We start from the raw sequence: 21,064 nt of genomic DNA, 5'->3' as shown, positions 1-21,064 counted from the left end.
ATGGGGGCAGCTGTTGGGAGGGCTAGGGTTGGGTGAGGGAACTGTCTACCCACCAGCGTCCAATGGCTCCTCTGGCTTTCAGTGACTTCAGCGTACTCGCCAGGTTCTATGTCCTGCAGAACAGGTTGCTGACACTCTTGGGGTGGGGGGACTTCATGGCTAGCAACAGCTATCTCTGTTTTTCTGTCTCTTAGCATTGCACCCACCTCTCTTCTTTAAATGTTCAAATCTTAGCTTATTAAAAATAAACATGCTACTTATTGCTTGAGGGTATAAGGCTTTTTTTATTATTTTATTTATTTACAGCCCAAATGTTGCTCCCCTCTCGTTCCCCCCTCACAGAGTTCTTCCCCGCTTTACCACTGAGAGGGTGACCCCTGGATACCACCCTCCCCAGGGCATCAGAGGACATAAATTTTTAAGAGATAATTACTTTTATTTCAGGATATGGATTATTCTTATATCCATATATGTGTGTGTGTATGTGTGTGTGCTTCTTGATATGTTCATATATATATATCTCCTTTGGAATAAGGAGTTTAGTATCTCAAGGAAAAACAATTTTATACATTATATATGTATGTACATAAGTATATGTATGTAAATGTACACACCAAAGCATTTTTACTATTTTAAGTATATTTTGGCTACTACTCCCTCTTTAAAAGCAAACAAATAGGTTTTTTCAAAATCCTTGTCTTAGCCAGGCCTACATAACAAAAAACTCTGTTTTTTTTTTCTTTTTTTCGGAGCTAGGGACTGAACCCAGGGCCTTGCACTTGCTAGGCAAGCGCTCTACCACTGAGCTAAATCCCCAACCCAACTCTAATTGTTTTAATTGTCATTTTTAAATGACTCTTTTTTTAAGGTTTATTTATTTATTAAATACATTGTAGCTGTCTTCAGACACACCAGAAGAGGGCATCAGATCTCATTACAGATGGTTGTGAGCCACCATGTGGTTGCTGGGATTTGAACTCAGGACCTTTGGAAGAGCAGTCAGTGCTCTTAACCACTGAGCCATCTCTCCAGCACTTAATTGTCATTTTTAAAAGCTACTTTGAGGCTTACAAAGACATCTTAGAGTTTACAAGTCTTAATATACTAAACTATAATGACAGATACTTTTAACTTTATTTTTGAGATTTTAGTACAGTTACATTTCTTCCCTCCAAATTTCCCCATTTACCCCTCCATGTTCTCCTTCAACTTCGTGGCCTATTTTTCACCATCATTGTGTGTATATATGTATATGCATTGAGGAGAGTTCTTTAATGTGAAGCCAGAAGGTTTCTTCGTTTCATCTCCCTATTACTTCTTCCTTCCAAAAATACACACAAGAAAGAGCGAGCCTGCAGAAACTTGCTATTAAAGGGTATTCAAGGGACAGCAACATGAAAGCTTGCAAGAAATACCTACATGATCCGTATCTACCGAACTGGGACTATCTTTTTCAGGACACTGAGGTGATATCCATGCACACTAAACAGAACAGGTCCAAGGGGGGTGTTGGCTAAATTGTTTCAGTCACCAAGCCTTTGCAGCACCATTTACCAAACTGAAGCTGTTCCAACTTCAGGAATGGTTACAGACTACCATTGACACCTTCACTTAGCTAGTAAAGCAGGGAGCGTGCCCTTGTTGGTGTGTTGGGATGGAAACAGCACCCAGGAAAATGGGCAGACTGTCCCTATTTATACTTCAAAAATGGGTTTAATTTTTAAAGACACTACTACAAAGATAAGAAATGTACACAAAACACAGTTGGAGGGAGAGGAACCAACAAACACCCTCCACCATGCCTTTTACTGTCTTTCATATTAGGTTTTAGGAAACAAAAACACTAAAGAAATGCATACAAGATGCAAATAACTCCAGCCAATGCTTTCCTATGAATTGATTCTTAACGAATCCATAGACGGACACAGTAAATTAATTTTAAACCAATTGCTGAGTCCTTTAGCTCCAACTTAAACATATCCTCTCCAGGTTTTTAAATAGTATCTGGATGTTGGAATCTCAACTACACACAGAATGAAGAAATGAGGTTTTTTTTTCCAGTGAAAATCTGTGTTTTCAGATAACAGTAAGCTTACACACAGTTAAAAGAAATAAGCCAGAGATCCCACTTGCCCTGCTTTCCCAGGGCCTCATAACACTAGGCAGTTTCACAACCAGGATGTTAACAGTGACAAAGTCCAGATACACAACAGTTCTCTCACCAACACGGCACGGCCTTCCATGGACACATCCCCATCACTCCTACTCCTCTACTACACCTCAATGGAGACAAACACTACCCTTAGTCTATAATGTCATTCTATGAGTGTTAGGGACTAGGAGTTAGACAGCTCCCTGACAGACAGGTAGGAAGGAGAGCCATAGATTGAGAATAATGATGGCTTCCTCACCTTCCCAACTTGAAACAAAAAACGGCTTAAAATAACATCCTAGGAGGCTTTTCTCCCCCACAACAGGAAAGGGAGCAACGTACTGAGAGGCGAATGGGAGGCAGATGATGCTACTTCTCTCTAGAAGCATTAATCTGTTCATCACCTGACATTCTTAAGTTTCGCCAAGATCAATCTACTTCGAAAGCTGTCTCAATCCATTTTGCTAGTTCCTCATGATTCTTCAACCCAAAGTCCCATTATGCTGGAGATTATCTCTCCGGCATGATAAAAGCTTCTATGATATTGGTGACTTTTCTAGTTTTCTGTCTGTCGCTGTGATAAGACACAGGCCAAAACCAAGTCAGGAAAAGAAAGGGTTTATTTGGCTTACAGGACACAAGAGAAGCCAAGGCAGGAACTAAGGCTCCAAAGATAAAAGCTGCCTCCTGCCTGGCTCTCCATTCAGCTCTTTCTCACGGTTCCCAGGACCACCTGCCCACTGGGCTGCACCACCCATAGTGCGCTGACTCTCCCAATCAGTCAAGAAAACTCCGCACAGCCCTGCTTACCAGAGAGAGAGTCTGGTGGAGGTTTTTCCTCAGTGGCGGTTCCTTCCTCCACAATGACTCTAGTTTGTGTCACTGACAAAGACTCGAACCTGTGCAGTGACCTTCTCATTCTTTATCCTTTAAGGCCTTTAACAGTTTCAAGCATTTCAATATCAGGCCAGCTTGATTGAGCGGGTCACCTGGCACTTTTTCTGATTTTCTTTTCCATTCTATGTTCTGGAGATTTCTTCTTCTTTTCTTTCTTCTCTCCCGGGAAATTGGACTTTTTTACTCATCACTATTAAAACTGTGAACCTTCAGAAGATTTTTGGAATAACTGCTCTATTGCTGTGAAGGGATACCACAAACAAGGCAACTTAGAAAAGAAGTCATTTAATTGGGGCTTGCTTACAGTTTCCAAAGTTAGGCCACTGGGCTGGAGAGATGGCTCAGTGGTTAAGAGCACTGACTGCCCTTCCAGAGGTCCCGAGTTCAAATCCCAGCAACCACATGGTGGCTCATAACCGTCTGTAATGAGATTTGATGCCCTCTTCTGAAGACAGCTACAGTGTACTCATATATAATAAATAAGTAAATCTTTAAAAAAAAAGGGGGGAGGGAGGTTAGTCCATTAACATGTCAGGGAGCATCATGCCAGGCAGGCACGGTGCTGGAGCAGTAGATAAGAGCTCATACCTGATCCACAAGCAGGAAACAGAGAGGGTGAGACTTGGCCTGCCATGGATTTCTGAAGCTTTAAAACCCATCCTTAGTGACATAACTCCTTCAATAAGGATACGCCCCCTAATAATTCTTAAACAGTCCCATCAACTGGAAATCAAACCTTCAAAAATAGGAGCCCATGGGGGCCATCCTCATTCAAACCACTCTACTCCCTGACCTCCACAGCCTTGTAGCCACATCATAATGCAAAATCTATTTAATTCAATTTCAAAACTCCTTATAATCTTTTGGTCTCAACAAAGTTTACAAGTCCTAAGTCCAAAGTCTCTTCTGGGATTCAAGGCAATCTTTTCATTGTAATGCCCAGTAAAATCAAAAGCAGAAAGCAAATTGATGCTTCTACCATGGCACAGAAAATACATTACTATTCCAAAACGGAATGAAAGGAGCATAGTGAGGAAATACTGGACTAAAGTAAGACCAAAACCCAGCAGCACAAACTCCAAATCCTGAAACCCCATGCCCAATGTCAAAGGACACTTTAGATCTCCCACTCCTTCCGGCTTTGTTGACCAACTGCCACACACTTGTCTCTCTTGGTCTGGTACCATTCTCTGTACACAGGTCTCAGACAAGCCAAGTCTCTGGCAGCTCCCATATCTCGGTGTTTCCAACGCAACCCAGGCTTCACTTAGGCAGCATCATGCAATGGTCTCTCCAAGCTTCCATGCAAGGGCTTCCCTGCCAAATGCCTAGTCTCAGCAGCTTTCCTCAGTGTCAGAAGACAACTCCATAACTCTTTACACCCATACCCTTCTTGATAAATAAAGCCAGAACCAGGTAGCCAAAACTGCCAAGTTCTGCCTTCTGCTGAGCATGGAACCTGGTCCCTCCCTGAGTTACATTTGCGTAAGCTTTAACTTCTTGATGATTTTTAAGTGGAGGAAATCCCTTGGGTCTTTTCCTTACACAGGTTGCAGGATTAGCTGGCTGGGGTGGGGCTGGGGTATCTCCCTAAGGCACCTCCCTTTATTCCATTTAGCATCGGGTCTTCTTTAAACTTCTCATTTCCTTGAGCACAGGACTGAGCTCCAACATTAAATATCCTGGTGCTTGTTTTCCCTCAAACTTAACATTTTGCATTCCTTTCTGTTCAACTTGTTCTTTTTCATTGTAGATTTGCCTAAGAGTGGTAGTTAGCATCCACACAACAGAGTGAAAATTAAGTTGTCTCGAAATCTCTTCTACCAATAAGATCAGTCTCAAACTTCAATTAAGCCTCAGGCAGATTCAGAGGATAAAACAGTCATGCCGTTTGCCAAAATATCATTAAGAATGGTCTCTAGTCCAGCTAACCTCTTGTTGTCACCAGTGCGGTCTTCCAGACTCCTTCTAGACTGGCCCATTTTGCCCAACTTAAAGCAACTACTTTTCTAATACGAAATCCCACTGTCTTTTATATTTCTCTAAAAAAAAAAAAAATCATTGTCAGGCTTGTCAGCCATAACCAGGGCTGGGTACCAACTTCTGTCTTTTACTGCTCTGTTGCTGTGAAGAGACCTCACAAACAAGGAAAGTTATAAAGGAAATCTTTAATTGCGGCTTGCTTACAGCTTCAGAGAGTGAGTCCATGATCATCATAGCTAGCGCATAATAGCAGGCAAGCAGGCACGGTGTTGAAGCCACAGGTCAGAGTTTATATTTGAACTACATGCAGGGAAAGAAAGAGCGATGGTGAGTCTGTGAGGGACCTAATGTTAAACATAGCTTTCGCTTCCATACTGTAGCAATCTTCCTTAGAAAATGGATCGACGACTTTCCTCCTGGTAGTAACCTTCTTGCCACTTTTTCTGAAGTGCTTGTTTCTGTTGACCACCGATGACTGCTGCTCAGAGACGGATAGGAATTGAACATTTCTACAGTCATTGTGACTTGAATGTAAAATAACCCTCACAGCCTCCTGTGTGTGAACACTTGGTCCCCAGTGGTACTGTTTAGGAAGATTAAGGAACCTTTAAGGGGTGAACCCTTGCAAGTCTGGGTCACTAGGGACATGCCGACATTTTTTTTTTTGTAGACGAGCTTCACTTCCTGTTCCTTCTCTCAGACTGCTGACGCAGTGTAAAAGATCAGTCTCCTGCTCCCACATCTTCATTGCTCTGATGGATGCGTCCCTCCTGAAACTGTATATAGAAGCCCTTTATCCTTTGAACTACTTTTATCAGAATATGACAGAAACAGAACTAAGCAAGTCTTCTTTCTGGTTCCTGGAGAAGCTGTTTTGCTTTCATGGGGTGTCTTTTTTGCTCCCACTTTATGACTGTCTCATCCTTCATATGCTACCGTATTGAAACTCCCCAGAAGATTCCATTTATAGTCTTCCTGTCCTTGGCTAGTCTCTCTTCCCCTCCAAGCACGAACCAGATTGAAGCTACTAAGCTTCTGAAAGTCAGACATGATTAAACCTGTTCATGGTGGTACAGACGTAGACAATTTCTTTTCTTCCAGGGGATATTAATTTTGCTTATTTTTCCTACTCTTCCATGATACCCTCCCTCTTTCCCCCCCTATTATAGCTTGTGCCTATTTCTGAACAGTAAACATAGATTTTGTTTTCTTTCCTCGAAGGCTGTGGCTTTTCCTCTGCCAACTGATACACAGCTGTGGCTTTCTGTTGTTTTCTAGTGAACAGCTGGCAGGGACAGTGTGTGTGGAGAGACACTGCAACTGCCAGAAGACAGGCTTCACTTTGGGGTGAGCAGAAACTATTGGGGAACACATGTACACCTATGAAGGCACCTAATTCTCCCCACACATTTTTTTTGTATTTTCTTGGAAAAGGAGAGCCTTAAATTTTTAACTTGGGAATAACATGCTGGGCTTCTCAATTCTATGCATAACATCACAGGCAGAAGGAGCACAGCACTTATGGGGCATGCAGCTCAGCTATTCATCCGGCAGGTCCACTACTGCACTTACTAATCTTCCTCCAAACTTAAAATACTTACTAGACCCTCTAGAAGTTTGGGGGTGGGGGTAAACATTCTTTAAAAGATTATCAGTTTTAGAAATATTCTCAAAATTCATGCTAAGAAATTGTTGACAATTCTGCTAGGCTCCGCCCAACAGCTACCTAGTAACAGCTTGCATAACCACCTGCCAGGTGCCAGTCAACCTGGCCTGGAAGGACTGCTTGGCTACCCTCTTTCTCCCACCTCTCTCCCTCTCCATCTCCTATTCTCTCTCTCTCTTCCCCACATGTTCCTGACAAGCCTCTTCCTTTCTTCTTTTCTCCTCTTTCTTTCTGTCCTTCCCTGTCCCCCTTTCTCTGCCTCTACCCCTTTTCCAGGTCCCTTTCCCGTCCCCTAAAAAACTTCCTTTTCTATTAGGCCCATCTCATGGTGGTGAATAGGGAACAATGTGACCCCACTGAGATGCTCCCTCCCACATAAAACACAACAAAAATCACCATGGAACCCATCTGCTTCTCTTCTTTCTCCATTAAAAAAAAAAATCTCCAAAAAGCCTCTCCTTACCAGCTAGGGTAGTATATGTCTTTACACCCCAACTTGGTAGTCAGAGGCAGGAGGATCTATGTGAGTTCAAGGCCAACTCAGCCTGGTCTATGATTTAGACAAAATTCCAGGGCACTCAGCACTACAGAATGAGATCTTGTCTCAGGAAAAAAAAATCTTGTGTAGAGGAGTGGGAACTGGCTCAGTGGATAAGATCAGTTGCTGTACAAGCAAGAGGACTTGGAGTTCAAGTCCCTAGAGCCAATGTAAAACATAAAAGCCAGGCAGAACGTGTGCATATAACTTCGATGTTGAAGGACGGAGACAAGAGATCCCAGGAGCTTGTTGGCCAGCTAGCTTTGCCCAAATGAGAAGCTCCGGTTTCAGTGCAAAATTGTGTCAAACTTAAAAAAAAAATGTGGAAAGCAATAACGTAAGACACTACAAGACACTAGAAGTCCTCCTCTTCTAGCCTCTTCATGCACACACATGTGAAAACACACCAGCACACACAGGCATGCACAATACACAGATACTGACATACTATAGAAACACAGTCTGTCTGAGGTGGATAGAAAATGCGTTGCCACGAGAAGTCTTTTCACTTCTCATCTTATAGATAAACACAATCTGGAGTCTGTCCTGTGAGCTTGTTGTACCCTTGAGAGAAAGGGAAGAGCAATGGCTCTGTTTTAACTGAAAAGTGGGCCTTAAGGATGGCATATGACCTTTGCTCCATCTATGAAGGAGTACATTAAAGGAGAAACAAGGTCTCACCTGAACACTGGCACTACCTGGAATGTAGAGTATAAGAGAAATTATTTTTAAATGATATATTTATTTGTATTTTATGTGCTTTGGTGATTGACCTGCATGCATGTCTGTGTCCCTTGGAGCTGGATGACAGACAGTTGTAAGCTGCCAAGAAGAGTGCTGAGAATTAAATCTGGGTCCTTTGAAAGAGCAGTGATCGGTCTTACCCTCAGAGCCATCTCTCCAGCCCCAAGATTACTTTTAAAAATCAACCAAAAGAGAATAGCTCTAGTATTCTTCACACTAATTCAAAACAAAACAACAAAAACAAAAGGCTGGTATTTATGCACAATTGAATGGTACTAAGAAATGAGTCATAGTAGACCTGTTTACCTCCAATTTCATATGTAAACACATTATCTACTTATGCACACACATTTCAGTGACTTTTCACACAATGGGTGGATTTGAGATCAAAGTATTTTCTACCTGAGAATTTTCTTTTTGTTCACTTGCCTGACAAAGTATTCAACAGAACCCATTTCCTAAAACTATTTGTCCACAACTTTCCCTAGCAGTAAGCTAAAGTAAAAATCCTCATTATTCTAGTCGGCCTTCTCTGAACAGCAGTCATTGGACGGAAGGCTGTCCCCGCAGGGAACTCTCGCTCACCCTCTGCTTCTCTCTCAGTCACATTCAGTAACATCGTCTCGCAGACCATGTCTTCTCCCATAACTACTTTGTGCTGGATTTCATTGCTTAGTATTCTTTATCGAGTAACTGCTCAGTGCTTTCATATTAGCCAGATGCTAAGCTGGATTTATTATAAATACAACTCTAGAGGATGGGCATCACTCACTGAAGGACCCTAGTTCTTACTGAAGTGTAAGAGCTATTAAGAGGCTTGGCCTGGTAGACAGTAAGTAGGTTATGGGGTTCCTGTGAAGGACCCTAGGGGCTTTAGCCAGTCTTATACCCACCCCCTCATGTCAAGATTAGGCCAAGTACCAGCTACCTACCTCGGGTCAAGGCTAGGCCAAGTTCCATTCTCCAACCACAGTTCTCGGGAAGAGCAGGGACATTCCTGAAAAACCACAGAATGTACTGACTGATAGTCCCTGACCGTCCAGTCCCAGACAGAGTTCGAATGCATGTCATATGCTTGCTGGCCAATAGATTCAAAGGTCAATATGCTTAACCAATAAGTTTAAACTGTAACCTTTCTGATGTAACTTGGACCCCTAAAAAGTATAAAAACTGCTTGTTATAGCCATTCACGGTCACCTTCTAGTCACTCGCCATGAAGGGCTAATTGAGGGTCAACCACAATGCACCAGAAAAAATAACATTTTGTGTTTGCATCAAACTCTGTTCTCGTGCTTCATTTGGGGGGGTCTCCTGGTAGATAAGACTCGCTTTGGGCCTTACATCACTATCCTCATTTAGAGAGGAGGAGCTGAGGTTCAAACAAAGTAGGGACCATGCCAAATGCCTCAAACCTAGTAAGAAGCAGCTCTACGATGAGAACTTAAGAACTCAGCTCTTCTCATATTACTATATGAAGCTGAATAAAACCCAAAACTTATTACAAAATACATTTAAAAATGTAAGAAATGAAAATATGCCCACCATTTCTAAAATAAGCACTATATATCAGTGGTGCTATATATATAGCACATATATAATCAGTGGTGATTTGAATGAGAACCGCCCCCCTTGGCTCATACATTAGAATTCTTGGTACCCAGCTGATACATTGTTTAGGAAAAAATGGGAGATATGGCCTTGCAGAAGGTGTATCACTAGGGTGTGGGGATGGAGGTTTCAAAAGCACACAACATTTCCAGTTAGCTCATTCTCTCTTCCTCCTACTTGCAGATGAGGTTTTGAGGTTGGAATTACCAGTACAGTACCATGCCTGCCAGCCTGCAGCCATGCTCCCCATCACAGTAGTATGGACTCACCCTCCGAAACTGTGTGATAGCTAGTCTTGGTTGTCTGTCTGACTTCATCTGGAATTAACTAAAACCCAAGCAGCTGGGTACACCTGGGAGGGATTTTTTTTTCTTAATTAAATCATTTGAAGTGAGAAGACCCACTTTTAATCTGGATCTTCTAAAGTGGGAGAGACACTTTTATCTGGACCACATCTTCTGTTGGCAGTCTGAATAAAGTACATGGGGCTAACACTTCTCTTTGCTTGCTCCCTCCTCCTCCTCCTCCTCCTCCTCCTCCTCCTCCTCCTCCTCCTCCTCCTCCTCCTCTTCCTCCTCCTTCTCCTCCTTCCTCTCTCTCTCTCTCTCTCTCTCTCTCTCTCTCTCTCTCTCTCTCTCTCTCTCTCTCTCACTGGCATTAGAATATCTTTGGAATTTTGTCACATACTGAAGACCAACTAAGACATTCAGCTTCATGTACTGAACAACTACTGTTGGTAGATAGCCATTATTGGGCTAGCTTGACTTCAGCCTCTAAGCACCCCATACACACACACACACACACACACACACACACAGAGAGAGAGAGAGAGAGAGAGAGAGAGAGAGAGAGAGAGAGAGAGAGAGAGAGAGAGACACAAACTTGCTAAGTGAAGCCTAGACTGTACTGGAGACCCAGTACAATTCTGAGATGTCAGAATTGTTAGGTGTTTGCCAAGGAGAGTTGTTCACAGAAAGTGGGACCAGCCCAAAAGAGAGAAGTGTTTTCAGTCAGCAAAGCTGAAAAGATGGAGCTATCTAAGCTCTTTGACACAAAATATAGAACTACAAAATTTAGAGTTTGCCTTGCTGGGTTTTGGTCTTGCTTTGTTCCAATATTTTCTCCCCTCTAGAATGGAAACATATTCTGTCATTGTGTGTTAGAAGTGTGCAGTTAGAGTTTTGCCTTTAGATGAGCTTGCCTTGAGTCTCAGAAGAGATTTGGAAATTTTTAAACAACTTGAGACTGTGAATGACTTTGGAAACTTCTGAAGTTGGACTGAGTCAATTTTGGACTATAACATGGCCACAACCCTATGGTGGTCAGGGAGTAGAATGCAGTAGTTTCAATGAGAATAGATTCCCATCGTCTTATATATTTGGATGCTTGGTCTCCAGTTAGTGAAACTGTTTGGGAAGGATAAGGAGGTCTGGCCTTATAGGAAGAGGTATGTCACTGTGGGTAGGATTTGAGGTTTCACTGTCTTTACTTGAAAATAAAGATATGAGTTCTCAGCTACTGCTCTAGTGCCACATCTGCACGCCATCCACTTCTCCTGCCATCCACTTCTCCTGCCATGATGGTTGTGGAAAAACTCTGCTAATTAAGGTCAAAGTCCACCATGACTAATCAGAAAGACCTTGGGCTCCGTATAATATGAAAGACTGCATAAACAGAATTTCTTCTCTGACTTTGTCTGGGAAATTCTACGCCTTCACATAATCCTCTACTTGAGGAATGTCATGTAGCCTCAATTAGATTACAGGATCAACGTCCTCTCTCCTAATAAGAACCTGTTCAGCCAGTACCTGAGATTCCTGAAATGTTTCTATTGAGGTTTGGTCTTTTGCTAGTTATAATACTAAATGCTGGCTCCCAAGGTCTGTTTATTCCCAAGAAGGAGAGAGTCTGCATGGACAATGTGACCTTGCCCCTTAATTTAAAACTACTGATTAAATAAAGACGCCTACAGCCCATAGCTAGGCAGAACTAAGATAGGTGGCGCTTAGGGTTCCAACCAGGCTTGGGGTTGGAGAAGAACCATGAAGAAAGAAGGTAGAGAGAAGAGGAAGTCACCATAAATAGGTGAGTCATAAAAATATGGCCAGGAGGGCAAGCCAATTAAAGTTAAGAACTACCCAAATGGAATATGGCAAACTATAAAATATAGTTATCAATGAGGAAATAGATTCTAATAGCATAGAGAGTATACCTGCCCAGCTCCAGTGCTGATTAAGGCTTATTATAAACATAAAAGTTGTATATCTTCTAATCTGGGAACTGAATGATCAAAGGCAGAGTAAAAGCCCCTGACTGAGATGAAATATTTCCACAACAGTTTTCCCATGCTAATAAGGTATCTCAGTACCCTAAGACCTCATCCAGTGACCTTCACCTATCCTGGATGTTCCTACCCTCAATCCCCAATAAACCCTTTTTCTATGTTACCTTGGTTAGGTCAATGTGGCACAGTACATATGTAAATAAGACATTATCTAATCTAGGCAAAGAGTTCCAAAGGTAGCAGCTACTTTCCCATTTTGAAGATAAATAGGCAGAGACTCAGCAAGAGGCATGCCCGTAACCACGGTACTGGTGGGAGAGTTGGAGAAGAGCCCAGGGTTGCCTGGCTCTACACCCCATCCCCTTTCAAAACCCCTTGCTGCTTCTCTCAGCAACTAAGGAGCAAGTGACTTCTATGTCATCATTGTAGCAATCTGCAATGTCAGAAAATGCTGTCCCTCTATCTGCCCTACATCCCTGGCCCAACACCTTGAGGTTTTATTTTTAGACTTCCCTGGAGACTTCACTTCTCTTCAGAACATTATCCTCTGAGGGCTTAGGGCAGCATGAGAGCAGACAGTGTTCTGCACAGAGTTAATGAAATGACCAGAAAGACAAAAAGTAGGACAATAACTAAGCAAGGTCATCTCTGAGAATAAGGATACACTTCAAATTTAAAATAGCTCCATTATACTGATGCCAATACTGCACCCATGGAAATACCTTGCCAGGCATGTCTTTTTTAGCTCACAAGAGTTCATTGCTAGGTAAAACTGTTGATAAATTTCTTTCCTCCAGAAGCCTGCATAGCACCTTCCAACTATGAAAGCTATCCAATAGGTAGCCAGCTTCCTGGTTAGCTTGATTCCTCCATGTCCTAAAACTACTGTGTAGAGTCTTCAGTAATAGGGTCATACCATCAAGTTATGACAAGCACCTAAGAACAGTAGCAAGAACCTGTGTTTGGTGCTGTTGAAACAACACCTGATCAACAACTCAAGAGCAGGTATGTTACACCTGACATTTTGGCTTTTTATTTGGTAACCTGTGGCTTCTGAGAGAAACACTAAGCCCTGTATATAGATTAACTCCAATTAAACTGTGTGTGTGTGTGTGTGTGTGTGTGTGTGTGTGTGTGTGTGTGTCTGCATGGCTTCGTAAAGAAACTAGGCTATAAAATAACAGGTATGGGGAGCTGGAAATATGGGTGAGCAGTTGAGCGCAGGCTGATCTTCCACACGACCCAGGTTCAGTCCCAACACCCACATGGCAGCTTACAAACATCTGTAATTCTAGTCCCAGGGTATCTGACACCCTCTTCTAACCACCACAGATATCAGATGTTTGTTACACAAACATACATCCAGACAAAATAATCACATATATAAGGATTATTTTTAAATGGGTTTCCATATGGCTTTTCCTTTAAGTACTAATGTCTTTAATATTAATTATCCCTTCTCCAACTCTTCCCCCACCCTACCCTTTCTCTTTCTGATTGAATTTAAGGCCTGCTCCAGCAAAGGAAATACATGGCTGGGTGATATAAACCCAACCAGAAAGAACCCATGGCCAGAAAGTTCCCAGGCCCCAGGCGTGAACTTAACTATTAGTCTTTTGTGAAATGGACATGGTATCAAGCTACCCGCCAAATTCATACCTCTCTACCACAGATGAAGGCAGCTCTCAGAGCTCCTCAGAGAAGTTTCTTTGTGCAGTGGAAGGTGGTTAGCATAGAGACCCACAGCTGAGAACATCAGTAAAGAACTCAGTTACAAGAGGAACATCTATATCATCCACTCCTGCCAACGCTCAAGCGTCATCTCTCATAAGAAGCTATGGGAAGACAATAAGAGCTAGAAGTTAGGAACCTCCAGAGAGAAACAGTGTCTTCTGGATATGACAGGACTAGTAAACTCATAGAAGCAGTGGCTGCCTATGCAAGACCTATTACAGAGATCAATCCAGCCACGTTCCAGCTAGGCCAATGGAGGGACTAAGGAGGCCTGACCCATAGCTGAGAAGTTATTGACCATCGATGACTTCTGGGAGAAGGAGTAAGTCTCTCTTATGAGAGTGGCTCTGGTATGTTGATCATGCTCCACATGTGGCTCCAGACCCATGATTACACTGGAAGCACAAACTGGACTTGTTGGTCATTTTTAAAAGAAAAAGGAAGTGAAGTTGAAGCAAGGTAGGGTGGGGTTGTGGGATGGATCTGGGGGGTTTTTTTGGCGGGGGGGAGTAGGGAATGAATATAATCAAAACATGGATATATGAAAATCAAGAAGTTAATGAAATATTATATTTTAAAAAGTAAATCAAAATATGCCTAACCTAAGGAAAATATTATGTTCTACTTCATCAAATACAGTATTTTCATAAAGTTAACTAAAATTGAAATGTCTAAATGAGTTCTCGAAATCCAAACACAAGGTTAGAGTTAGAAAAACTTTGTGAATGAAGAATGTTTTCAGCTCCTCAACATTTTCTATATACCCTTTAGAATTCTGAACTCAGTCTCAAACTGTCTTAGTCATAACCACCTTGAAGCTTCAACTGGTAAGGTTGCTACTCAGTGTTAATGCGATGCATCTGGTAATAGGACGAACTTCACTTCATATAAGGAAGTAAGGCATAATAATTCGCTTTTCATATTGCAAAGAAGGTACTCATCTTCAGTGAATGTGATATATGACAAAGAAGAACATGACTTTAAATTAGTAACTTCTGTAGGTGTGTGAAGTAAGGTATGACTGAAAACAGGAGGCCTCTGTTCCAATCATAGAAGTACCTAAAATAGTTGCACTTGTAGAAAGAGACTAGAATATTCTTCCAGAGGTTGAGTGAGGCTGTGAAAATTGGTAATCATTTCTCTATGGATATAAAGTTTGATGTGCAAGTTAAAATATCCACAACCCTTGCCACCCATTCTTAAAATTGTATAAAGGTGACTGGGAAAACCAATTATTTTGAAGTTTGTTCATTTGTTTGTTTGCTATTTTTTTAGAGACAGGGTTTCTCTGTGTAGTCTTGCCCTGGAACTCACTTTGTAGACCAGACTGACTTTGAATCACCCTGACTCTGCCTCTGGAATGCTGAGATTAAAAGCATGTGCCAACAAGCCTGGCTACTTTGAGGTTATTACTGTAGTAACTTGTCACTCTTAATAATTAAAAGACAAAGTTTCACATTTAAAGTTCCTTAAAATTCTTGAAAAATAATGTTATAAGAAAATCATGAACAGAAAATGAAAAAAATAATAATTTCAAACAGCATTCAACCCCACTAGAATAAAACTTTTAATGAAAGTGAATGTGAATTTCTGTTCAGCAAATCTTCAAAGTTTTTGTTTTTTTTTTTTTTTTTTTTTTTTTTTGCTTTAAATGAAGATAGCAAAGATTAAAATATATAGTCCACCAATGGAATTTCAGTTTAACAGTAATTCAGAAAGCTGCATCAACTGCCTTACAAACATTCTCTAGGACTTCCTCTTCTGACAAAAACAAGCTATGGCAAACCAACACTCCAACAATAACAGGGTCTTGGACAATGGAAAACCACTGAAAACCTCCTTCAAGATATCTAAGAGCTACCAGAGCAAGGGAACCTGTGGAACTCAGATTTCAGAGATTAAAATATAGGAGACCACGGTGAGGTGGCAACTCTGTAGTCAATCACACTTCTTCACTATGCATAAGCCAATTCCAAAATGCCAGCTCTGACGGATTTCTCAGCTGAAAGGTTGAGAAGTGGCAGCTGAAAGGCTCACAAGTGGCTATGAAACTGTGAAGGTAAGTAAAAGAGGCAGATGGGTGGCTGGGAACCAGTGTGTAGCCCTGGCTGGAAGAGTTCAGGCTTCTGAGAGTGTGTAGGAGAGGACCTGGGGAAAACAGTGCTTTTCTAGGAGCACAGAGAAAACAAAGGGCCCAAAGAATGGCCACCCACTAGTCTAGGTCAAGTTCTTTCCCTTAATTACATTTCCTAATCAAAATTATGTTATTAGACCCTAGCCAAAAGTCAAACACTCAGTATACCATGAAGAGGTTAACCAGTAGTCCGAAGGCACAGCACATGAAAAGGCAACAGAAGGTTGAGGCTCTTGAAATGGCCAGCCTACTACTGATTTGCTAGGATCTGGATCTTGATTGACTCCTAAAAGCCCAAGTTTTGAAGGCTGCATCTCCACAGCCTGTGGCTCAGTTGGAAAGCAGCAGAACTGTTAGGAGGCAGGGCCTAGTGAGCAGAAGGTAGGGTACTGCATGTGCCCTTGAAGAGGCTACTAGGGTCCCAGCACTTTCCTTTCCTTTGTCTCATTTTCTGTGAAGTGAACAATGTTGCTCTACAACACGCTGTCACCCTACGTGTCATATCACAGCCTCCAAAACAACAGAGCCTAAATCGTGGACCAAAATAAAATGTTCCTACCATGTAGGCTAACTAGCTCTCATCTTTTGTCATAGTGACAAAAAGCTAACATATGACTTGTAATTCAAAATATGTGTGTGTGAGATAATTTACAAGAAAAACACAAGCAACCAAGTTAAAAGATGAGCAAAAGAATGAACACTAAAACATCCAAATAGGGGAAAATAAAAATCCATTACATATATAAGGGTGTTGTCTCTCACCAATCAGCAGTGAAATATAAATACAAATAGCACAAACCCAAAGTGGTTAAAGTTTAAAAAGGAACAGCAAAAGAAAATACGGAAATGGGACTTCCACACATTGCTGTTAGGAGTAGAAAGTGCTGTGTTTTGCCATCTATTAAAGCATGCCATCTTGTCATCTCTGCCACGCAGCAACCTCACCAAGTAATGACTGAATGGAAATGCTCTCATCCTTCTATTAAGTGGCACAAGTACTAGCATCACCATTTGAGATAACCAAATATCGGAATAGCAAGTATTCATAAGCAGCAAATTAATAATAATAATAATAAATCTCATAACAAAGTACTATACCACCACAAAAATGAGCAAACCACGCAGAACAATACCTCGATGAACCTAACAAAAATAAGACCGAGGATAAGGCACAGACACAGAAACATATTATACTGCATAGCAAAGGCAGGGTTAACACGATGCTGGTAGTTGTTGAATGGTTCCTCTAGGAGAGGGGTGAAATCAAGGACAAGGAAGGGACTGTTGGGATATTGGAACTCCTGAGATGATATAACATTTCCTTAATCTCTCTGATAGTTGTACATATGAACTCCTTTTTCAGCTTTTACTATCTTTTTCTATCTTTCTACCTATTTATGATACTTCAACCAAAAAAAATTTTTTTAATTAAAGCATTGGAGTGTTAGGGTATACAGTAACCTAAGTGTTCAGGAAGCAGAGGCAGCATGGCGAGCTTGAGGTCAATCTGAGCTACATAATGAAACTGTTACAAAACACCAGGGCTTGGACATGCAGCTCAGTGGTAAAGTGTTTGCCTTAAACATGCAAGGGCCCAGGTTCCAGTCTCAGCAATGAAAAGAAATGAATATATTAAGTTCAGATATTTAACTTCTCAGAAGTAACCTTGAAAGTTAATATAATTAAAATATCTGTAGAAAAGTTTGAGGCCTTGGGTCAAAGAATTCATATCTGACACCAAAACAACTGTTGTTAAAGAAAAAAATGGATAAAAAATTGACCTCATCAATATTCTAAATTTTTGCATTTTAGAAGACATTAAGCTAAGGAAAATTCAAACAACAGAGTGACCATATTTTCAAATCACATATCTAACAGACTTGTGCTCAAATCTCACAAAGAACACTTGTGTCTTACTTAAGGTTTCTACTGTTGCAACAAAATACCATGACCTAAGAGTTGAGGAGAAAGGATCTATCTGGCTTACATTTCCACAAAGTAGCTCATCACTGAAGGAAGCCAGAACAGGAACTCAAACAAGGCAGGAACCTGGAGGCAGGAGCTGATGCAGAGATCTCCGAGGAATGTGCTTACTCTCTTGTTCCCCATGGCTTGCTCCTCATGGCTTGCTCAGTCTGTTTTCTTAAACAACCCAGGACCACCCACAGTGGGCTGAGCCCTCCTCCACCAGTCACTAATTAAGAAGTTGTCTTACAAACAGATCCTACACTGGCAATTTCCAGAGATTCTTGACTTTCAGAAGCTCTAGCTTATGTCAAGTTGGCATAGTCAGCACACTTGAGCCCTGGTCACCTTGACACACAAACATATCACTGTTAAGCCGTAATCTCTTTTGCTCAGCCCTGAGATTCCACATTAATAGACATCACAATACAAAACATTTTACACACTTAAAAAGTCCACAGCCTTATAAATTTAAATGCTTTTTAAAAGTTGTCTCTTTTAAAATATCCAGTTTCTTAAAATCCACAATTTCTGTAAACCTCCAAATCAAATCCCCAAATTCAAAGTCTCTCAACTGTGGGCTCCTATAAAAATCAAAAATAAGTTAGGTACTTTCTTACTTTAAGAGGGAAGAACCCTGGCACAGTTACAAATTTGAACAAAGGAAAACCAAACCTCAGAGTGTTAAATAACTCAATGTCCAATGTCTTGAATTCACTCACAATCTTCTGGGCTCCTCCAAGGGGCTTGGGTCACTTTTCAAGCTCCACCCTCCGCAGCACATATGGATGGATTATCTTCTAGGCCCCAGTTGGCTCCACTCAACTGCTGCTGATGTTCTTGGTGGTCATCCCACAGCACAGACATCACCAAAACTGCTAGAGTCCCTTGCTATAAATGGGCTGTCCCTTCATCAATAGCCTCTCATAGGCTCTCTTCATGATGCCAAGCTCCAACTTCTCTGCATGACCCCTGCAATCCTGGACCTTCATCTGTCACTGAGGCTGCACCTTCACCAATGGCCTCTCCCAGTGCCAAGAATCATTGCTTTCCATGACCTCTTCATACCTTCGAAACCAGTGACTCTTACACTACCAAGTTCAGCTGCCAGTGCGAGGTACAACCTTAACTACCTCTGGATTTTCGGTGTGCTTGCTCTCAGGAAAACACTTCCCAGAAGATTTCACCTCAGTGATACTGGTCTCTTCTTAATCACCAGTCATTTCTCAGCTCTAGCCAACCAGCAATGAGTACCAGTAAGGCAAAGGTTTCGATTTAGTAGTTTTAGTATCTTATACATCATATCCGATTCTTCAGCTTAGAACCACTTTTTCCAGCTAAGCAGAACCGCAGAATCTTAATTCAGAATAACAAATGGTCCCGATAGAATCTTAAACCCTCTGAAACTTTGAAAATCAAGCCTCCATCTTCGGCATGGCCCTCAGCATTCTCATCTTACAGGCTCCTATAGAGCAGCTCACCAAGTACTGAACACTCAATTGCACAAAGTTCCAAAGTCCTTCTACAATCCTTGCCCAAAACAACATGGTCAGGTCTGTTGCAGCAATAACTAGCAATCTAGGGACCAACTTACTTTAGTTAAGTTCTCTATTGCCATGACAAAACACCGTGGCAAAACACCGTGGCCAAAAGCAAGTTGGGAAGAAAAGATTATTTGGTTTACACCTCCATATCACATCTCATCACTGAAGGAAGCCAGAACAGGAACTCAGACAGGGCAGGAACCTGGAGGAAGGAGCTAATGCCGAGGCCATGGAGGGGTGCTGCTTACTGGCTTGTTCTATATGGTCTGCCCAGTCTGCTTCCTTATAAGAACCCAGGACCACCAGCCCAGGGATGGCACCACCCGCAATAGGCTGGGCCATCTCCCATCAATCACAGATTAAGAAAGTACCTTACAGCCAGCTCTTATGGTTCATCAACTGATGACTGAATAAACAGAAGGCATTGCAGATACAACTCTACAATGGGAAGCTGTTAGCAACAGAAAGAAATACAGTGCACCCGCGTTGTGCTAGACACAAAGCTCTAATATACTCGAACATGCTATAAGCGCAGAAACAACCACACGATACCACACTACACAGTTCTGTTTATCTGAATGCACACACGGGCTTCCATGCTGCACTGTGATTGCAACAGCACATCCTTGTTTTTCATTCCCTAACCTCTCAGCAATTCCTTTCCAAATAAAAAGTCAGGTAGACTCCCTATCCCTTCATCCCGCCTCACCACCATTGAAATGTGCGTCCTAGAAACTGTGCAACACGGACTCCAATGATCTTCACTTCACCAAACTACAGGTAGCTCTTTCTTTGTCTTTTAATTGCTTCAAAAAAAGCCTCTATGCTCCCTACTAGATTTCCTAGAAACATTCTACCACCAAGGTACCTAGTTTTTATCCTAGATCCCCACATGAGACTACGAAATAACTGACTTGTTTTTCATAACATCACGTTCTGTTTCTGACAGACTCTTCCTGAGAGCTCAAATCAAGCCAACAAATATGTCTCAGACATCAGTTGGGTTTAGGCGCTGTACCAGGAGATGGACAACTGACACCAGTATCTGCATGCTATACTCTAAAGTCAAATAAGGCTGGGGAGGTGGTGCAATTTGTAAAGTACTTGCTGCACAGAATTAGGACCTGAATTCATAGCTGCAGCACCCACAGAGAAAGCCAATAAAGGAGGGACATTCTGTAACCCTGCTCCTGGAGGTGTGAGACAAGGACAAGCACACTGCTGGAGTTTGTGGCTCAGTCACAAACACACACCTCCACCTGCACACATACCTACACGAACATATACACACAGAGAAAGGTAAAGCAAAAAAGATAGGGAAATATCATACACACCACGGTATCTCTTTCCTACTTCAAACCCAGACAATACCTCTGAGATCAAGCACAGCCTCTTCAGAATGTACATAGTTTGGTAGAACCCTACATGCACAGCCTCACCATCCCACCTCGCCCCAGTCACTCAGGCTCATCTTCTCACATGGTATAATAGGAACTTCATGGCAGGTACCCAGAAGACCTTCACATCGCCGGAGACCTCAGATGACCTCAAATCTTATATGTGACAATTGGAAGGATCCTCTTCCCCTTGCTGAACTACCTGGTTGGGCCTCCGTGGAAGATGATGCTTCGACTTAATGTCCCAGGGCCAGGTGGGAATGGGGAGGAGGGAGTTTTCCCCTTCCTCTCTAAAATGAAGGGAAGTGGGTAATGAGAGGAGAAATTTGTAAGGGTGGGACTCAAAGGAGAAGGGGGGGCTTTAATAGGGATGTAAAGTGAATAATGAAAAACTATGGAAGGCAAAGGTAATTCAATT

General features: G+C 41.9%; 1 protein-coding gene across 4 annotated transcripts in view; it reads right to left on the bottom strand.

Annotated features, from left to right (window-relative positions):
- The window catches only part of Gpr63 (G protein-coupled receptor 63), a 48,225-nt gene that overhangs the window by 11,462 nt on the left and 15,699 nt on the right, over window positions 1-21,064 (bottom strand). Inside the window, exon 1 of one of the 4 annotated variants that reach the window (XM_087547888.1) lies at window positions 8,913-8,977. The gene's annotated coding sequence lies outside the window, so the exon portion shown is untranslated. 4 annotated transcript variants of the gene reach the window in all.

This window comes from Rattus norvegicus, chromosome 5 (assembly GCF_021556685.1).
Source record: "Rattus norvegicus strain SHRSP/BbbUtx chromosome 5, alternate assembly SHRSP_T2T, whole genome shotgun sequence".
NCBI lineage: Eukaryota > Metazoa > Chordata > Mammalia > Rodentia > Muridae > Rattus > Rattus norvegicus.
The sequence above is the reverse complement of the archived record's forward strand: the minus strand, read 5'-3'. Positions and strand labels throughout refer to the sequence as shown.